The 15,470-nt window shown below is 24.7% G+C and overlaps 1 long non-coding RNA gene across 1 annotated transcript; it reads left to right on the forward strand.

The window, feature by feature from the left end:
- Positions 1-1,414: 1,414 nt before the first annotated feature.
- LOC105736807 (uncharacterized) lies at positions 1,415-13,730 on the forward strand. Its single transcript, XR_015294273.1, has 5 exons — positions 1,415-1,530; positions 3,102-3,281; positions 12,745-12,847; positions 13,379-13,465; positions 13,524-13,730. It is a non-coding gene; the product is annotated as an uncharacterized LOC105736807 (long non-coding RNA).
- The last annotated feature ends 1,740 nt before the right edge of the window (positions 13,731-15,470 follow it).

Genomic DNA, 15,470 nt, shown 5'->3' on the forward strand with positions numbered 1-15,470 from the left:
ATAGATTATAGTGGGTTTAAAATATCTTAAATTCAAAAATTATAAAATATAAAACAATTATTGAATATTCGAAATTACAATGATCAAATTACAATAATAGATACCTTATAAATATTTCATGATTTTTCATTAATATTTGGATTTTCATAATAGATAATATCTTAATTTTCATGTAGAAGATTATTTAAAAATATTAAAAATCAATTTTTAGAAAAATTCTAAATTACATAGATTATATTCATGATAAATATTCAAATTCGTGAATCTTATAACTGTTTATCATAATATTATTATATATAATATAAAAAATATCATTTTATTGTATTATTATTTGATAATACTCAAAATTAGTTAAAAAATTATTATAAATAATAAGAAAAAATTTTTTTGCGACCAATAAATAGTTATAAAATTTATGATTTATCTTATAATTTATGACATGATTTAGAAAAAATTTCTTTGCATGAAAAATCTTTTTTTATTGTCATAAACTATAAGTATATTAAGTATATGCTTTATTAAATATAAGACGTAAGATATGTTATATTTTTAAAAATTTTAATATTATGTATTTCAATATTTTTGACGAGTTTGAATTTATCAATATTGTATCATTTTGATTGAATTCTCTAATAAGAAGATTTTATATGACTATATTTCGAAATAAAATAATGTAAATATTTGCTTTCATATACAAATTTAAATATATTGAAGCATAGAATAACATGTTGACATTATTATGTTCTGAAAATGGTATTAATTAGATTCATTTAGAAAAAAGATTTTCTCATCTATTTTAGGATATGTTATAGAAATCAATATTGTAAGCAATTTTTTCCTAATAGCATATAATTGCTACTTAGCCATAATTTTTTAATTCTTTTTATATTATCTCTAAAACAAATAAAAAAGTTAATATATAAAAATGTTTTTTTTAACTTTTTTATTAAGTTTTAACAATTTAAATTGGTAGTAAATAAAGCAAATGAAATGAAAATGTTTTACTATAATGCAACCTCTCTCTTTCTCCATTTCATTTCATCTAATGTAACTTAAATTTGCTTAAATTAAAAGTTGTACATGACTTATTAAAGAATAAAATTCAATCAATATTTGTATTTCAGTGTTTATATTGACTTTCAGAATCGAAAAGTAACATACAAATATATTAACATCTAATATTATATATTTTTTGATTTTTTAAACTTTTTTTTAAATTTAAATTTTTTAAAATTTTTATATTTCTTTTGTCTTTTTTCCATTGTAGCGTTCAAGGAAAATTATTACAAAATGTGAACAAATAGACATTATTTTAGAATCATTCGGAGTTGAGAAAAATTACAAAAAAACCTTTTTTCAAATAATACAAACATTAATTATATCCATCATAATAATAATAAGCACGATTTTAATAAATTTGTTTTATATTATTTCCAAAGAAGAAAGACAAAAATTTAATTTAAGTATTCTCATATATATAATAATAGCAACTATGTATTTGGGGATTTTTACTTTCACAATATTTGTAAGGTAAGATAAATTATATACAAGAAAAAATGCTAATAAACTTAAAAGTAGTTGAATAGAAAAATATATATTTCTGAATTGAAGATTATTTTTTTAAAAATATGATACATTTTAAATTTCTCATAACTTATAGTTATAAAAAATATAATTATTAATTGTCAGACTATATATTTGATAAATTTAAGAAATATCTATTTTTCATGAATAATTAGTATTCATTATTAGCATTTCATATTAATATAAAATTATATATATATTTTTCCCAAATATTTTTATATACAGAATATATAAGAAATATATGTAAAGAATATTATAAGTGATTTTATATCTTTGGATTAGTGAAAATTTGTAAATAAAAGTGCGTGCAAAAATGATTTAAAATCATTTTCACATATTCTTTATAGATCTTTATCAATTCAAAAATATAAAATCATGTTATAATGTATTATTTATATTTATTATTTATACATTCTATAAAATATTGTAAGTAATTATAAAATCACTTATATTATTATTTAATTTTTATAAAAATAAAAGAAAAATTACTTATATATTTCCGTGGTACAAAAAAAAATGAGAAAAAGAAATTATATTCTTTTTTTTTTAATGAAAAAGAAAAAATATTCTTTGTTGTATTTTAGATTGCGATAAAATCAATGTGTAATTTTAATCTTTACATTTAATATTCAGTAAATTTTTTTTTTATTTTTCATTATTTGCGATCAAATGACAAATATGACAAATATTAATAATTAAATTATTTAGATTTTTTTTTATCATCTCTATTCAATATCATATGTAAATATATATATTTAAGAATGAGATGAATATTTAATTTGAATATTTTTTTATGAATATGAATTTTTTTATGATGAATATTTTTATTGTTAAATGAATTCGAATTAATGAAACTAATAATGGTTTTGTATTTATAGACTATATTATACAATAGCAATAATCATGCAAAAAAAAATTTGGCATGATAAAAAAGATAAAAAAATTTACCAAATCGAACAAAAATCGTAACTATAGTAAAATTTTATTATATTATTTTTTATCGTGTTACCAATGTACAGAATCTATTATTCGACAAAAAGAAGTAATCTAATTGAAAATGGATAAATAATTGAACATAAATTATTTAATTCTATTCCTCAAAACATAATTAAAAATAAAATTAACATTATCAAAATTAAAACTGAATAAATATTAAACATAAAAATATTAAAATTATATCTTTAGTTTATATTTTCATATACACTATATTTTCATATATAACATATAATTTTAATAAAAAACACATATAATTTTAATAAAAAAATTTTTTTTCAAATTTACGAGAAAAAAATTTTATTTCTTCATTTTATTTCCTAATTTTTCATTTGTATCACATTCTAGAAATACGTAAGATTTCTTTAATTCTTTGTTTCGTTCTTGAAAATTATAAAAATATGAATTAATTTAAAATATTAGTTATATTTCTTTATAATATTAATCACATTTAAGATCATATTTCAATCATTATTATTTTCAAAATCATATTATTTTATTATATTTATTGAATCTTTTTTAAGTATTTTACAGGACAAATTGCATAAAATGAACAAGATTATAAAAGAGGTGTATGAGTTATCAAATACGAAAGATATTGATGAAAGATATAAGATACAATCACATATTGCACATAAATTTATAATTATAATGAATTATTATAATAGAAAACATTTTGTTCAACATTTTCTTCAAGTTACAAGGTGAGATCACAATAATATATAGAATTTTGCAATTTTATAATATTATTGAATTGAGAAGCTTCAAAGAGTGGATGGCTCTAGATATTTTTAATATCTTGAGTGTTTGTATTTACAAGCAAATAACATGCATACCAAGCTAATTAATTATTTTAATTAATTTTCTTATTGAAAGTGATATTACCGATATTAAATTTTATCAATGTTTATTATTAAATATATTTATTACATATATTATTGATTTTATATTTGTTATACATTTTATTGATTTTAATATTCAATATATTTTATAATTTTTTAACATAAAGCTAACATTTTTTTATATTATACAAATTAATAGCAAAGATATTAGGTGAGATCTAGTTAATTAGAACTTTTAAGAACTTATGTCAAGACATAAAATTAAATATTTTTAAAGATTCATTAAATTTATTAGATTTGTACAAAACGGATTTGATTTTTAAATCGTGATATATTAAACGATATTGTAATATTTTCCATAATTCAAGCATAAAAGTTTATCGATTAGTTTTCTATCAACAGTGTTCTTTTGTGAACAGTTTTCTACAATAATTCTATAGAATTTCTGTTTAAATATCCAATAGCGTCAACAAGCAATATAACAGATGCAATTAAATTATTGTCTTTACCTATTACTTTAAAAAAACAAAATTTTGTATTTTATTTATAAATTATATTTTATTTATTTTTATATTATATACTATATATATTAAAAAAATGAAATTTTAACATTTTTTTAAATTGAGAATGAATTTATCATAAAAGAAATTGCCATTTTATGTAAAAAATGTCGTGATAAAATAAAAATTTAAATTAAAATTTTTTTATCAATATCATGAGATACAATGCTTTTTTTATGAAGAAATATTCCAAAAAATATAAAATAAATGAAATGATTAGACATATGAATTATGTGTAAATAAAATTGATGTGTCAAGTTTATATTATTATCGTTGATAATTTGACGTATGTGTGAACACGTAAAAAATAATTGAAAATTTTATCTGAAGTTATCCAATGTATAATTTTTTTTTCTTTTTTTTTTGTATGTTTTATTTAAATATCTGACTATTTTCCTTTCTTTTATTGATGACGATTATATTCATAAATATAATAATATAACGAAAATAAATAATTAATAATATTAATATTATTTTATATTTATAATATTAATATTAATTTTTATTAATCTATTTTGTTTTTTTATCTAATAAAGGTATGTTCATTTTGAGATTTTAAAGCTTTCACGTGAACTTAATCAAGCATATACTTATCAAATTCTATTTGATTTAATAATGCAATTTTCATTATTATTGTGTACACTTTATAATGAATATTTTTATTTAATATCATTGAAATTCTCAAAAGCGTTATCAGATAAACAAAGTATAGGATTTTTAATATGGATTTGTCTATATTTTACAAAAATTATTTGTATAAATAATCAATGCACTAAATTCTATCACGAGGTAAGATTAAATCTTTTTACACTATAATGAAGAATTATATAATAGAAATAATATATATATTATATATTATTTATATAATATATATATATATAAGAATTAATATACAGATATGTTAAAATTTTATAGGTAGAAGTAACAGCATATTTGCTTCGAAAACTAGATATTTGCTACTTAGATAATTTCATTAGAAACGAGGTAAGACTCACATTAATAGTAAATTAAATTAAAATTTACCTTGATTTATTTTTGCCAAAAATTATCTCTTTATTGATAATCTCTTCTTATTTCTATGATTTCTATTCTGATTTCTATGATTTTAAAACATATTTAAAAAATCATTATTTTAGATGTTTTTTCTCATATATAATCAATTTTAATTCATAGTAATAAATTTATAATAATAAAGTTTTGAGTTTCTGAAAAAATTTTTATATATTCTATTTTTGAATTATTTGTACAGGATGTGAAAAATCATTCGTCATTAATTTTGGAAACATTGATTTTGAAAGATAATTTTATATATCTTTAAATCGATGGAAATCTGTTTAAAAAATGATTGCAAAAACGATTTTACGATTATATCATAAAGTATTTATCATTAAAAATAAGAGTCTCAAAGAAACAATGAGTTTCAAATGTATTGTTCTTTAAGAAAAAAATATTAAATTTTTATATTTATTTAAATTTACTTTATAGAATGCTTTTTTATAAAATAATTTTTTTTACAAAATTGTTAAGATTATAGAATTTAACTTATGAATATACATTCGTAATAAAATGTTTCTGTCACTATTTCAATTGTTTATAAACGTAAATATAAATAGGTGTGTCTCATTCTTATTTGTTTATAAGGATTTTATTTCATTAATTCTTTTATTCATTTTATTTCATGAATTCTTCGAATGCAAAAATAAATAAAAACAATCTTTAAAAAATTAAAATTGCAATAAATAATATTACAAAAATAGATATTAATTACGATATCATTCTAAATTCGGCTATTGTAATTTCTCTCTCCCAAGTTTGGCTGTACTGTATGATATGACTTAATCATTACATGTATATATCGAAATTTTAAGATGGATGAAATAAGAAGATAGAATTTGAAATATAAAATTTTAGCTATAAATAATATGTATTATAATACAGTGCATTATCTAAAAAATTAATGAATAATTACTAAAATTTTATATTTATTTTTATTAGAAATATTATTTTTTATTTATTAAAAATATTTTATATTTATTAGAAGTATAATATACTTTATATAGTTATATATTTGTTAACATAGCCATAATGAAAATTTTGCAAAGAAAAATATTGCTTACAATTATCTCAGGAATTTTTTATTATTTTTTAATATTTTATTAATAAATGTTTTTCTATTTTTGGAACAGCTTATATATATTTCAAATGCTTATTGCAATATATTTATCATAATTTATATATTTGATGATATGATAATATTATAGATTATATGTTTATAAAAGAAATAGATAAACGGTAGCAAATAAATAAATAATAAATAGTGATCACATACTTATTAATGCATATATTATAATATTATTTTGATCATGGATGGATGATTTTTTATATATATTTTTTATATAATTGATTACTTCAAATGAATTTCAGTGTAATATAATATAATGTGCATATTATATAATTCCTTATTTAACAAAAACTTACCTCGAATAAGTAATTTAGTAAATTCCAGAATATTAACACTATGTTCGCGAGCGTTATCGCGGACAGTAAACGATCGTTCGAGAAGGTCTCTGTCAAGGTTCTTCCTGTCCAGGGCAGCGAGCCGTTGGTGGATTTAAACAAAAACCGTAATCGCCGTCAAGGCCGACATACCAAAAAACACCCGGAGTTCTTTGTTTATGTCTATCAGGATCTAACGCATACATGCTATCATCCGCGGCTTGTATACAAGACGCCTGCCGAGTGTGAATTTCACCGATCTTGGCTCATATTGCAAATCAGGTGCTGTCAGCGATGTTATCGGTCAGCGGCATGCCCTATTTAGGACATTCTCAATTAGCCAAGAAGAGAGTTGACTTGAGCCACTTTCTTTCTGGCTAATCATCACTACCGCACAAACTCTCAGGCACAGCAAGTAATCAATTGGTAAATCGAGTGAAATCGTGTTTCAACTGTCAGACACGATACTTGTATATACGTACGAGACACAATTCTTTAATAATCCATCGCCCGACGCCTAACGAATCCACCGCGACGAAGTTAACCCGATTACGGCGATAACATTTGGTCCTTCGAGCCGGATTCCGAACGAGTACGGACTTCTGGAAGACATTCATCCTCGGCAAATTAATAACGTCGAGAAATCCAGTTACTGAAAAAATTTGAGATCACCGGACTCCGGCATACAGCTAGATTCCAGCAGCGAAGATTGAACAGGCGATATCTGTCTTTAATCCCATCTACATCCGGTGAGTCTAAAGTTTTTCAAATTTCGCTTCAAGTCAAGCATGACACAGCCAAATGAGGAGCTGCGTAGATTAGTAAAAGAACGCGGTTGGCTCAAGTTTAGCTTGACAAGGTTCAAGAGCTTTTATGATGAGGAGGGGCAAACGATTGATGTGAACTCCCTTGAGGAACGGCTGAATTGCACCGTGGAGTTCATCGAGAGGTTCGAAGCCTTGCAGGAACGAATCGAGATCCTCGTAAAGAAGTACATCAACTTTCGCCAAAACTTTGAAAAAACATATCGGTCTAATCGGTGTGTGGTCATTTGCGTATGGTCAACGTCGTTCTCCGTGGGTAGTCGTCCTGAGCTCGTCCACACCGTTATCTATGACAACATCTCATCGGCTACTTCTGATTTCCTTGCCCACTTTCAGCGGCGAACTCAGTGAGTGGGTCTTCTTCTAGTTTTGAGTCAATGGTTAATCGCAATGACTCGCTCTCCAACATGAAGAGAGTTTTACTCAAGTTCGCTCTAAAGGATGAGATATTTCGGATCTTGACATCCGTTGGGGAAAAGAATTATAAGGCTGCATGGGTTTTCCTAAATGACATGCATCTGACAATCCAGGAAGATCTTTTGTCGATTCTAATCCGTTTTCGAATGTATTGCGTTGTCCTAAGCGCGGACATTGAGAAGAAGTTTCGGTAAATATTAGTCGTTCCCCATCTGCAGCGCGTATTGTGGAGACTCGTCAAGAATCTATCGAGACCTACGAGCTGAACACGGTGATATATGGCACTGCATCAACCCCCTATCTAACTACGCGCGTGTTGCGGCAGATAGGCTTAGACAATAACGCGAACTATCCAGCAGCTAATGAGGCGATACTGCGTGGATGTCTTTTTGACGGACACCGTGGAAGAGACGATTGTAATCAAAAGAGATCTTACAAGCATCATGTTTGAACTTGCGGAAATGGGCCTCTGACGAACCCAGTTGTCAGAAGTGCTACCATAGTCGTGGACCCAACTTGAGAAGGATCTTCGTACATTCGATCTGTGTTGGGAACCAGCATCAGTTAATTATCGAATTAAATGATCCTCATCAAGGAACGGATCCAGAGTAAGAGTACAACCAAGACCTATCTGTGTGTATTTGTGTGCTTGGCCACTAAGGCAGTCCACTTAGAGATGACCACGGAATCATTTTTGAATTGTTTGAGTAGGTTTTTCGCATGTCGGGGTCGATATCGAGAGATCTGCTCGGACAGTGGGACCAACTTTGTGAGTGCATGGTGGTCGCGAGCATTGTCGCGACCTATAAATAGAACAGTCCAGAAGTCACGGGTTCCCCGGCGACCGCGCGGTGAGGTGTCGGTAATCCGAGCAAAAACAGCTGAGGTTTTTGCTTGGGTTACCCAAAACATTCGCCTCAACCGTCGAATGTTCTGGATCTAAACACCTGCCCTTGCGGGTGATATCGCCCTGGACCTACATCGCGCATCGGGTGATATCGGTGCCCCAATTGCGGCACCGATATTTTCCCCACTCATAATGGGGACACTCCCAATCAACCAGGAAGAGAATCCACCTGAGCGACTTTCTTCCTGGCTAGCATTCATTACCGATTAGGCCTTCGGGCAGTTTATACTACCGATTACGTCTTCAGGCAGTCGTAACACATTATAAACCGTGCTCCGATCGTCGGACATGGTCATATTGAGTTGGGACACAAGTTCCAAAAAAGCTATCGTCCGGAGTAGGCCGAATACGACTAACGTCAACACCGCGACGAAACTACATGGAATGAGTCGAATTCGCGAATTCCTTTAAAAGAACGAGAAGTCCATTTGTCATCACGCGATCGCGGAGGGTTGAGTAGCGATTTATGCCCTCACACGCACCACATTTGGTGAATTGTGGGAAAGTGCGGTTAAATCAATCAAACGACACCTTTTGCGCATGATTGGAGAGACGCGCCTCATGTATGAGAAACTGCGCACCGTGCTGGCTCGGGTCGAGGCTTGCCTAAACTCTCGGTCATTGTATCCTTTGTCTTCGGATCCCAAGGATCTTGACTCCTGGACACTTCCTTACTGGGGGTCCGATAGCCGACCTAATCTATCCTGACGTCACTGATGTCAAGGTCAGTCGTCTCTCTCGATTTCAGCTGCTCTAGACACTCCAGTAACAATTCTGAAAGAGATGGCAGCACGATTATCTGTATCAATTCCAACAACGGTCCAAGTGAAAAGACTCGGTACCGGAGATCTTTGGAGTGGATACGATGGTCGTGCTCAAGAAAGAAAACCTGCCACTGCTGCGATGGAGGTTGGATCGCATCGTGGAGTTGCATCCGGAACTAAATGGCGTGACACGGATGGTGTCAGTGTGAACCAGCATTGGTACTCTCATCAGACTAATGGCCAAAGTCTACATTCTGCCCAAGACGACCCAACGCGACTCAAACACCACGAATAGCCGATTCTGCGAATTTGCCTCCAACAACAGTGGAGGAATTGAACGCGAGTGGCTCAAGGCGAGCGGTATGTTCGTGAGCGTTATCGCGGACAATAAACAGACGATTGTTCGGAAAGTTCTCTATCAAGATCCTTTCCTACGGCAGCAAACTGTTGGTAAACCTAAACAAAAACCGTAATCGCCGTCAAGGTCATCGACAGAACATACTAATAAACATTAGGAGCTCTTTGTTTAGATCTACCAGGAGATACGTGTACATGCTATCATCCGCGGCTTGTATACAAAAGGCCTGTCGGGCATGAATTTCACCGACTTTAGCCCATGTCGCAAATCAGATGCTGTCGGCGATGTTATTGGTCATGCTCCATTTATAATTAGGACACTCTCAATTAGTCAGGAAGAGAGTTGAGCCACTTTCTTCCTGGCTAATCATTACCAAACTCTCGAGTACAGCAAGTCGTAATCAATTGGTAAATTGAGTGAAATTGTGCTCCAATCATCGGATACGATACTTGTACATACATGTGAGATACAGCTCTTTAATAATCCATCATTCGACGCCTAACAAGTCCATCGTGACGAAGTTAACTCGGCTACGGCGATAACACACTACTTTATATAAATTTAAATATATTATTTAAGTGTATAGTTAAATCATTGTATGACACTCAGTTTGTCTACTTACTGAAATTTCCATAAAATTTCAGATTAGAAAGATTGAATGTATTTTTTTATACATAAATGTGGTTATTCTCACATGTATAAGAAAATCATTAATGATACTCGAATCAATTTGAAATTTATAAACCAATTGAAATATCAATTGAAAAATCTTTGTCTTTATTTCACTTAAATTCAATATTTTCTATTTCGATATGAGATTACTAAACAAAAAAGTTGAAATTCAATATCTATATTTTAATAAACATTTTTATAAGCATTGTATTTTACTTTTTCACGTTACTATTTCTATTATATATTATATATACTACTATTACTATTATACTATTTTCACGTTACTGTTAAATTTCTTTTATTCATTATTCACATTAAGTTCTTTGAATAAAATTATTTCGATTATTATTTATTATTGTATAATTTAAATTTTTATGAAAATTATTCAATTAAGACTTTATTTTAAACAAATATTCAAATATGTATTATTTCATCAAATTCTGAACTGATTCCGTGATGCGATAATGTGTTATTGAAATAATGTTACTATTGAACAACAACATTGAATGCTGCGTTAGAAAAAGAAACTTGATAGAAAAAAAAAAATAAGATAGTAATATTCGAAATTGAATGTTATGTTTGTGTATTTTTAAATATAAGAATATAAAAGCCTAAGTCAACAATCTTTCCCGTTGCTAAGATAGTGTTGCTTTGTTCTCAATTGGACTTAATTCGTTCATAACGTTCATATAATATGTATTAGAATATGTAACAAAATATATTAGAAATAAAAAAAATTAATTAATTTGTAATATTCAAACATACATAAAAAAAGTAATATGTATGAATTTTTTATGGATATGTGATATCAATGTGTAATATTGATTTATATTATTAATAAGTAATATCCAGATTGATTATTATTTCTCTCTGTATAAGAATGAAAAATATTTAGTTCAAGTGAAATAAAAATAAATATTTGTCAATGATTTGATTGAATAATTTAATAATCTAAAATTCAAATTGATTCAAATATCTTTAGTATTTTGGATTCTCTTATACATGTGAAATGAATTAAAAAAGCAATTGTGCATATAAAAACACATTCAGCCTTTTTAATTCGAAATCTTGTAGAAGTATGAATTCCTTCTATAGATTTCGGTAAGTACGGCAGGTTGAATGAAATACAACGATTCATTTATGATTTTCAATGAAATTATTGTATAATTATCATATACCTTCAAATATGTGTGAAATTTGCTATAATTTGTCTAGGTTTCTATTAAATAACTAACTACATAAATTTTAATAATTAAAATGCATAATTAAAATTTTTTTTAAATGATATAAAAATGTTGCATAGTTATATTACACAATATTTATGTATATTATATATTATCTTTTATTATTATTATATATTGAAATTTATTTGAAATAATCAATTATATGTAAAAAAAATGTCAGTATATTTACTTTCATCGAAAAATTCTGCTACGCAAGTGATACGATATTACTGTGCACCCAGCGTTCTCGTTCTTCTGCCGTCTCGCTCTATCTAATATAAACTTAAAATGTTTATAACTAAGCTTATAATTAAATCTTATCGGATATATGTGTATATGAACTTTTTTTTATTGTTTTTATGTCTAGAATCTACCTTCCAAAAATGTCTCATATTTTCATAAACACCCTGTATATTTAGAATGTATTATATGTATTGTACATGATACATATGATTGCAATATATCATTTTTAGTAAAATTTGAAGAAAAACTAAACTTCTTCTTGTACACGCTTTTGTTATAAATGGCAATAATAACAATATAATAATACAATAATTAATAATAATATAAAAGTATAGTAACACAATAATAAAAATCTATCTTTATAAAAGAATTTTGATTTTTCTTAATTCAAAAATATTTTTCTTTAATGATTAAAGACTATTTTATATTATTTTTATAATTTATCATTTCATTCGAAGACAATCTAAATTTAATTCATATATTTATACATATAAAGTCTTTTAAAGAAATAATATTAATGTTATTCCATCGATATTGTAAAAAAATATGTTATAAAAAAGTGAAAATTTCGAACATTCGATTATATCGTTCCGGAATATAAAAAAATATTATTTAATTTTTTATTAATAAGATTATTATTTAATTTTATGTCTATAATTTTTTATTAATAAAACAAAATTAAATTAATCATTATATATTCCATTTTTTACTCTTCAGTTAATTCATTAATACATTTAATAATCTATGGAATTGATTTAAGTACAATTGATTTTTTTGTCACATAAATCAAACAAATGTGTATTAAAGCAAATTTTAGAAAGTAATTAAAGGAAACAAAAATATATTCAACTTTTTTAATAGGTAGATTGAGTAATATACGATTTATCTATGAATTTAAATAAAATGTTACACAATTCATAAATTTAAATGACATGTTGTACAATACTAAATCATACAATTTGCGGTAAGTTATTTATAGTAAGTTTTTTCTAAATAATAAATTATCTATGATATATTATATATTATATTAGTAAAATTTCATTTAAAAAGTAATCTAAAAAGATATAACATTATTATTTCGGTAATATATATATATATATAGATCTTCATTTTTAATACTCTGTAAATAAGTATTATTCATATTCAAATATTATTGAAAATATTAGATTTTACACTTTATATATTTTTGTACTGCAATAATTATTTCAAGCAAATTCTTTTTTCTAATTTAATTTTTTATTTATTTTTTATTATTTGTTTTATTTTTTAATTTTATTTAAATTTTTTTCTTTTTTAGAATGTTAGGAGATACTATGAAATGTAAATATATGAATATGATGTATATAATTTATGAATATTTTTCAGATTTTTTCTTTTTTATTCTATATAAAATATTTTATACTATATAAAACATTGAATAGAAATAATCCCCATTTATAATTTGTTATTATAAAAACGTTTACAAAATAAAAATTAATAATAACAATAATTTCAGGTGCAACAATTTTTATTACAACTTTCTCTTCATCCTTTAAAATTTACTGCTGGTGGTTATATTCTTAACAATAAATTATCAACAATGGTGAGTCAAGTGAGTTTATAATTTCATTATTTATTTAAGAATTTAATTTTTCTTTTAGATTTTTGGTACTATAATCACTTATTTGATTGTATTAATACAAATGAGTTCGTCGCCAAGTTTGATGAAATCTTTAAACAAAAGTTTGTAAAATTACTTTTATAATTTATTATTACTATCATGATTTATTTATTACATTTCATAGTACATCAATTGTAATTTATATATAATAAGTAATAAAGTAATAAAAAAATAGTTCGAAAAAAAATGTAATATTCATTCTTATATATTTATATAATATTTTTATGTTTAAAATTAATATTTTAATATATAATATAAGTGTAGTTTTTTTTTCTTCATTTTATTAGATTTATTATCTTTATTTTTCTATCTATTTCAGATTGATAATTTTTCTTTATCATTCATAAATTCGAAATAACAATGTTGAGACATGATTCTTCTTATTTGATATTACGTTCACCTAGAAAAACCAGAAATAAAATTTTAGATGAAGAAAAAATAATAGAGAAAAAAAAAATATATAAAAGATATGTATTTTATTTTTGTTGCAATTCTAAAAATTTGAAAAGAAAAGAATTCAAAATATTGTAAATAGAGTTCGAATATTAATCACGAAAAATATTCGTTATGTAATTATAAATTTTTGAAATTTTGAAATATTTTGGACTTAAATAATTTTTTGATGTTATAACTGAGTACTAAATATATATATATATATATATATATGAGATCAACATCTTGTTAAAAAATAAATAAATTTCGAATTGACGAGTCATTCATAAATGATTAATATTAAATTATATTATATTGTTTATCAATAATAATTAAACTTTTATTAAATAACTTTCATTAAAAAGAAGAATTAAAATTTTCTTATTTTAGAAAAAATGTAATATGATTTTAAAGTTTTTAATAATTAGTAATCTTCTATATTTTACAAAAATATTAATCGAATAATAGATTATTTTATGCATAGATCGATAAAGCATTTATTTTGATCCAATAATACATTTATTTTTATTTTTTATCATATAATAGCTAAATGTTGTATAGGATTTAATAATTAAAAAAATATAGAAATGATATTTAAGATGATTATTAATTAATGTTAACAAATGCAACATTATGCAACACTTACACGATAATAGAAACTAATTTAAAAAATACTTACATAAAAAATACAAGATACTCATAAAAACAGCGGAAATAAATTTTATAAATATAATTTAGCCACCAGACAAAAGCTAAAAAATATTCTGTTTTATCCATAATATTTTATAAAAAATTAAGCTAAAAAATTAAATTAAAAAATAAATTGAAACATATCTAATAAAAAAAATACAAAAAAACAATTTAAGAAAAGCAACTATTAATTGAATTAACGAAGTGAAGCAATTAATTAAAAATCATTATTATCTTTATGAAGAATATCATATTTTTATTCTTACTCTTTTATCGAATGAAATTATTATTTATTATTTTTTTATTATGAAAAACGAAGGAGATTAAAAAGATCAAATATTTTTTTATTTGCCAAAAAAAGAAAAATAAATAAATAAATTCCAATTATAAAAAATACATTTAAAAAATCATTCCACAAGAAAAATGAATATCCAAAAACTTAAAATAAATAAAAAACTTTAAAATAAGAAAATTAGAAATGAAAGCAAATATGATACAAATAATTCATGCCTAAAATATCATCTGAATATTGAAATATCAAAACATACAAAAAACATGATTTTTCATAAACAAAAAAAAGGATCCGAAAATTTTATTACAATGCATGACATTTTTAGGGAAGAATAGGAAAGAATTTTCTGGGAAGTATTTTAATTCTTATTAATCTAATAATGCAGAATTAATTATCTATAATCAATTACTTTTGAAAAATTAATTTGAAAGAAAATTAGATTGAAATAAACATTTCTTTTAAAAAAAAATTATATTCTTCATATTAGTTTGTATCTTTGTTGATAAATAAATA

This window comes from Apis florea, unplaced genomic scaffold, assembly GCF_048593485.1.
Source record: "Apis florea isolate Af1SG1 unplaced genomic scaffold, ASM4859348v1 contig_3696_pilon, whole genome shotgun sequence".
In the NCBI taxonomy this organism is placed as follows: Eukaryota; Metazoa; Arthropoda; class Insecta; order Hymenoptera; family Apidae; genus Apis; species Apis florea.